The sequence below is a fragment of the Nyctereutes procyonoides genome, unplaced genomic scaffold (assembly GCF_905146905.1).
Source record: "Nyctereutes procyonoides isolate TBG_1078 unplaced genomic scaffold, NYPRO_anot_genome, whole genome shotgun sequence".
NCBI lineage: Eukaryota > Metazoa > Chordata > Mammalia > Carnivora > Canidae > Nyctereutes > Nyctereutes procyonoides.
In genome coordinates, this window is record NW_026575146.1 from 65171004 (window position 1) to 65177836 (window position 6833).

Genomic DNA, 6833 nt, shown 5'->3' on the forward strand with positions numbered 1-6833 from the left:
AGGTACCAAGGTGGGTGATGTGTTTCAGAGAAGGGAGCCAAGGCTGCCCTGGACCACGTGGGCCTGCAGAATGCCAGCACCTGTGAGCCAGACCCGCCAGACACTGCAGGCTCATTCTGACACGTCCAGATCCTGGGGTTGAGGGTGTGTGTGACCATGGAGCCACAGAGCTGCCCTCAGTCACCTCTACTGGCCCTGGCTCCTGCCTTACAAGCGCTGAGTTGCCCCAGATGAGTGAGGCTGGCTCCTGCCACCCCCTGGTGAGCGGCAACCGTGGTACAACCTGGGCCCCTGACACCAAGGCTGCTGCCACCCAGCATCAGCAGCCCCAACACTGAGGCTGTGAGAGGCTCAGAAAGATGGAGAAATCAAATGCACCCCAACACAGGGTGCCATGGACCATCTAAGGGGCTCCATGTGCAGCAGCCCCCAGATGGGACAGCAGGAATGCTCGGTCCCCGACCTGGAGCCCAGCCCCGCCCAGTGGCTGCCAAAGACAGAAAGGGATGGTCCTGCAGATGGACCCCGAGGGTGGCCAGTGCCCAACTCCACCTATTGCCAGCTGTGCCCTCCTCAGGAACAACACAGAAACCCCTGCTGGAACCACCACCATCCCCGTCTCTTGCCGCCTGGCACCCAGCACCCTGTGTGTGGTCCCTGCAGACTGAGGCCACCAGAGGCATGAGCCTGAGCAAAGACACCTTGGACACCATGACCCTCTGACCGGCAACAGCCCCGGAGAAACCTGCCAGCCCCTGTATTGTGCTAGACGATGACACTCGGCAGGCTTGCTGGTCTGTGCGGTGGCGGGTTACGCACAGCCAGCCATCTGAACAAGCCTAAAGATACACAGGGTGACATCAGGGAGCGTCCCAGCTGGGAGCCTAGGCTGCAGCAACCTGGAAGCTGCAGCACAGTGAGAAAGGCCTGAATCCCAGGGCTACTTGGCCCCAGGGTCAGGCTCCAGAAGCACAGCTCTCACCCTGAGGCCTCAGCCCGGGGTCTCTGTCCTGTCTGCCGAGTTCATGGGAGCACACGGAGATGGCGGGGTGGGGCGCAGGGCTAGCTGAGCACAGGAAAGGAGGTGCCACCCCGCATCGGCTCATACCAGCACCCGAAGTTACGTGCTCTCAAAAGCTGCATGAGTGACATGTCCCTTTCAGAAAGCTTAGAAATTACGGAAAAACAAAAAGGAAAGAAAGTGACCATCACCGTGGCATGGGATGCCTATGCAGCAGCAGCCTGCAGGCTGAGTTGTCCCGGGGGCTCCTAGGTGAGCCACAGCTTTCCTTAGAGACGCTGCTTTCATTCCATGACTGAATTCTGACACTTGGTCCTCAAGAACACCTTCTTCCCAGGAGAACTGAAAGCAGAGAGCTGAACAGGTACCTGCGCCCCCGTGGTCCCAGCACCACTATTCACGGCAGCAGGCAGCAGGCACGGCCCATGGCCATGGCGGGCACATGGACACAGCCCTCAGGAGGATGGACACCCTGACAGCAGTCACAGCATGGTCAGCCTTGAGGACGTGATGCTGCGTGCCTGTTGCAGACACACATGCCACGAGGGGTGCCTGAGTCGTCCAATCACAGAGACAGGAAGTGGATGGGGGGTCGGGGAGTTAGTGCTTCATGAGGATGCGGCCTTAGTTATGAAGATGGAACATTCTGGACATGGATGGTGAGGATGGCTGCACCATCACGCAAACACACTTCATGCCAACAAACTGGATGCTTCTAAGTGGCTTAGACGACAAATTTTATGTCCTGTGTGCTTTACCACAAAAAAAAGCAGCTTAAAAAAAATGGGTCTTACAAAATTCTCGTCAGAAGTTGTGTGAATGACACCCAAGACAACAGTGACTCAAAAATGCCCAGAACTCACCTCCGTGGGGACCCTACCTTTCCCCACACACCCCCAGAAGCGCCTGGACCCTGCCAGAAACACGCTCTGTGGCTGAGGCTTGGCCGACAGCCAGCGCTGCCTGGAAACCTCTAGACCTGCTGCTCTACACATGCCCCCCACCCTGCTGCCTGCCCCTCCAGAAATCTGGCCCTGACACAGACCTGGGTGGTCCTGATGCAGACCTGGAGGAGGGGGGGTTCTGACACAGACCTGGGGGGGGTTCCTGACACAGACCCCAAGAGGACAGATCGCAGCCCACACCCATGTGCCCCGCTTTGTGTCCCTCCCGTGCGCCCTGACCCCCCCATCACCTCCAACCCCCAACCCCCCCCACACCCAGGCAGTGAACGACACCGCGGTGGGTCCTCCCATGCGGATCTGGGGAGGTGGTTGTGCCGCTGGGCTGAGCGGCCAGCACTTACCAGCTGGACCACCACGGGCCAGTTGCATTGGCAGACCCTCAGTTTCCTCCTCTGTAAAATGGACACACCTTCCTGAAGCCCGAGGTGGAGCACAGCCTGCAGACCCACTGGCCACGTCCTGCGTGTCCCACAGCCCAGCACACAGACACGGCCAGGCTGATGGGCATTGGCCACGGGCGGGCCTCGAGCTCCCAGGCCCCTGTCACCAGCTCCATTGTGAAGGCCTCAGGGAGCCACGCCAGGGCACAGCGGGACCACCAGCCCAGAAACGTACCCGCTCCAGCACAAGGAGTCATGACGGCGGAGCCGGCTCAGGCGCACCGGCCGCCCGGCGCACAAGTGCACAGCACACAGGGTGCAGGGTATGAAGGCCGCAGAGTACAAAGGCTGCATGGCACCGAGGCCACATGCGCACAGGCCTGGGGGGCCTGCAAAACCGAGTACATGCACTGCTTCCCCTTTACCGTCTCCCACAGAGGTGTGCTCCCCGCTCCCCCCCCCCCATCTGTTTTCTCACTGTAAACTCGCACACTCCTGAGCGTCATTGTACCTCGCTCTGGGGCAGAAATATACCTACAGGCACCACAGTCACCAGCACAGTGGCCCACCAAGACAGGGGACCTGGTGTTCGGCCCAAGTGCATGGGGGAGGGGTGCTCGGGGGCCAGGGTTCGAGGCTGACTGCTGGCTCCCCAGGGACTCCCCCTGTGCTTACCGTCCACTATAATATCTAGAGAAGCGAGTGGACGAGAGCCCAACAACAGCTCCCAGCGGACATGCTGCGAGCACAGGCAGCGCTGCCCAGGGTTCCGGGTGTGTAGCCTGGCCCCCACCCCCAGGGTCAGCGCCGCAGCCGTGCAGGGGAGGGGGGTCCGCTCTCACTGCCCCTGGGGGAGGACCCACATACACACACGGACCCTGCCCGGGGTCACTCTCACTCTATGCAGCCTCACCTGACTGCAGTGACCTTCCAGGTTATTGCGGGACAGGGACACCAGGCAGCAGGTTCACCCTCCCAAAGCCACACTGGCAGGGGGCTAGTGTTCTGCGTCCTGGGCAAGCTGGGCTTCATGGGGGCCCATGAGAGCCCCCAGGGCCCACCTCTGAGATGACCAATCATTACCACCATACATGGGACCCCAGACAGATGGATGTGTCCCAGGTGGAGGGAACAGTGTCCCAGGCAGAGAGAACAGACAAGGATCAGGGCCAATGAGAATCAGCCAGGCCATGTGGGAAGGGGCTGTGTGCCCAGGGATGAAGGCGGTAGAACACTGGGGTTGGTGGCAGGGGGTCTCCCAGCCATGGGCAGCTGGGGGACCATGTAGGTGAGTGATGCCCCACTTAGGACTGGGCTTCACATGTGTCCTAGGGTCTGACCTCTACACTCACCCCCATTTCTCAGGTGCCTAACTCTCCTCATGGGTCATTGGGGGTCATGAGAGCCCACCTGGGACAGGTGTGGAGGATGGGGGGGCACTCCCAGTTGGTGCATTACAGTCACTGTTCTGAGTCCAGGGACATCTCCACCCCTGGGCTCTTGAGGGGCTCAAGGCAGCAAGGGCCCAGGTGTCCTCAAGGCCTCTGTCAGCACCCCCATCTGAAATGTGGCCACTGAGACCAACTGAGAGTCAGAGCACATGGTCCCATGCAGCTTCAGGGGCCCCTAGTCGTTGTGGGGAGACAGACAATAAGCCGGAGGAGCGGAACCAGGGCCTCTGGCCTCCTGCAAACCCCCAGCTGGAAACAAACCACTTCCTCCCTGTGCACCGCCCTGCCCGGCCCCAGTAAGCTGTCAGGCTCTGGAGGTTGGTATTGGGTGTAGTGGGGCAGTTCATAGGTCAAGACCCAGGGCTCCTGGGTCTCGTCTTCTTCAGGCCTGGCCCAGGAGTTGGCCGGGCAACTGCAGGCCCCGAGGGTCGAGGGAGCCAGGTGCTCCGGGGCCCAGAACACAGCCCTGCTCTGCACAAGCACAGCGGCATCCGGCTCCCCACACTGCCACCGTGGCGTCCCCCCATCCCCTGCCCGGAGTCGCGGCACCGGGATCCCACTCCCCAGTAGCACCACCACATCCCAGCCCCGCCAGTGTCCAAACTGCAGATTTCAGGGGAACCTTCCAGAGCCACATTCTGTGGGAAGGCCTGGCCCCCCAGGAACTGTGCAGACCAGTCACCCTTCCTCCCCAGGACAACACCCAGGGATTCGGTGGCAGGTGCGTGGGCTGGGCCCCTCCCAACCTCAATTCACTTTAGCAGGAGTCTCAGGTGCCCTAGACAACATCCAGCGCTGTCCCGGCAGATGGCATGCCTGCCGCTGGATGTGGCCCACCAGGTGCCGGCAGGGGCACCTGAGAGGCAAAGGACAGACCCACCGCCATGCAGCAGCACATGCTTCCCACCATGGAGCAGCCACCCGCAAGCCGCACCTGCTCTGAATGCCCCCCACGCGAGCGGGGACCCTGGCAGGGCCGGCAGAGACCCCGGGGCCAGCTCCACTCACCTGCCCTCTGAGGGCGTGCTTCTGCTCCGTGCGGACTTCAGGCAGCAGCAAAACACAACTTCCTTTTGCTGGTTTTGCAAGACGGGCCACCAAGGACTGTGCCTTCGCATTTCCGCAGCGTCACACGCCCCAGCTCACTGGTTCCCCAAGCTGCCTCCTTTGCGAAAACACAGCCCAGAGCAGCCGGAAAGCCGTCTGGGCCCCGCTGGTCCTCAGCATCACAGCCTGTGCTGTTGGACCCAGGCAGTGAGCCGTCAGGGGTGTAGGCGATGGAGGCCACGGCCTTCCTGCCTCCCCTCGCCTTTTGGGCTCCTCCACACAGACCTGCAACCCCACGACCCCGGGAACCTCCAGAGGTCCCGTGGGCCTGAGCCCCAGGGGCCACTCACTGCAAGGAGGCCTGTGGGCCATCAGAGGAGCAGGGACAGGGCCAACCCTGGTCACAGGGCAGCTCGTGACCTCCTGAGAAAGTAAGTGCACAGATGAGCAATCTTCTGAGCCCAGGCCCGGTCCCACTGGTGGCTTCTTCCTGCCTTGCATGCTGCTTAGAAACAAAGTGATTTCTCTGAGTCCTAGTGTCCTTGTTGCTGGCAGGGTCACTAGGGAGCCCCCCAAGGCAGTGCCTCATGCACAGGAACTCATGAATGTGAGGATATCACCCGGGTCCGTGAGCCAGGGCATCCCTGCAGCTCCTGTGGGCCTGCCTTACACGTCCCAAGAGTGCACCTTGGGGGCGCTGGTCCACGCACTTCCACGTGGTGTCCGCACCGTGAACCCGCTCCCTGGGGCCGTCAGGCTGCAGGAGCATGCTCGCCCTCCCGGTGGCCCAGGTTTTGAGGGTCTGAGGACCAGCCACAGGACGAGGATGTGATGACCTGGGCGAGCATGCAGGCTGCAGAGGACTCAGAGGTGCCGAGGCTCACATCCCGGCTTGTGCGCTGAGAGCTCTGTGCCCCAGGCCCCCAGCCATGGGATGGGGAGGATTCGGAGTGCACAGAGCTTTTAGGAGGACCAGGGTCCTTGGGCGCCTTCCCACAGCACCACCCTTGCCCACTGATGTCCCTGAGGCAGGAGACCTGCAGTGAGACCCCCATGGGGCCTGAGGACCCAGGCCCAGAGCCTGCTGCACGCAAATGGCCCAAGGATGTGGGACTGCATGAGGGCAGTTGCCCAGGTGTAACACCCAAAAGGCGATGGACAAAATGCCAAGTGGCGTGCGGCCTGGGAGGTGGCACCGTCTCCCAAGGAACCCCCGCGGCAGCCAGCTCCCTAGATAACGCAGGGCCAGTCACAGCCAGGTGTGCCCTGGGCATGGGGCTGACCCACCAACATGGCCCCTGGGTAACCAGAAACATGGAGGTGACCTCCAAGGTCCCTCCCGGGCCACCTGCTCCGGGGGCACCATGGAGACCCCCATGTGGGCAGGCATGGACACCCCCAGCCAACAGCCAGCACCAGTGAGGGAGGGAATCTTCTGGAAGTGGGTGCCCACCCTGTTGAGCCTCCAAGTGAGACCCCGAGCCAGAGCCAAGCTGCACCCAAATTCCTGAACCACCCAAACCAACAGAATCGGTATGTTTATGGTCATTTTAAGCCACCAAGTTTCCGTTATTTGTTATGCAGTAATAGTTGACAAAATGTGCTCATGGGGAACAGGGGCAAGGGGTGACCTGAGATCAGGGGTGCCAGCTATGCTAGAGAGATGTCTGAAGGGAGTTAAGGCACCGTTTTCCTCTCTAGTTATTTAATTAATGATCCAACAGACCAAACTGGGTCTTCAGCCCCGAAGGGAGAAGTGGGGGAGACCCCATGTGGGCTGCTCAGTCTCGTGACTCTGAGGACTTCCCAGGGCCAAGGCTCCTGGGGGAAGGCCGCAGGCCCCCTCCCATCGTCCCACAGCCGCCCTCCCTGCAGGCTGCCCACGCCTCCCTCAGCAGCTCCCAGGACAGGGCTCTAACTTGCTTTCACACCATCAGCTCAAGCCAAGTGAGGCACATCCTGGACGCCT

The 6833-nt window shown here is 61.4% G+C and overlaps 1 protein-coding gene across 1 annotated transcript in view; it reads right to left on the reverse strand.

The window, feature by feature from the left end:
- FGD3 (FYVE, RhoGEF and PH domain containing 3) overlaps positions 1 to 4860 on the reverse strand; it is a 30055-nt gene extending 25195 nt beyond the window's left edge. Inside the window, exon 1 of the mRNA XM_055311605.1 lies at positions 4826 to 4860. The gene's annotated coding sequence lies outside the window, so the exon portion shown is untranslated. The remainder of the gene's footprint in view (positions 1 to 4825) is intronic.
- Between the last annotated feature and the right edge of the window lie 1973 nt (positions 4861 to 6833).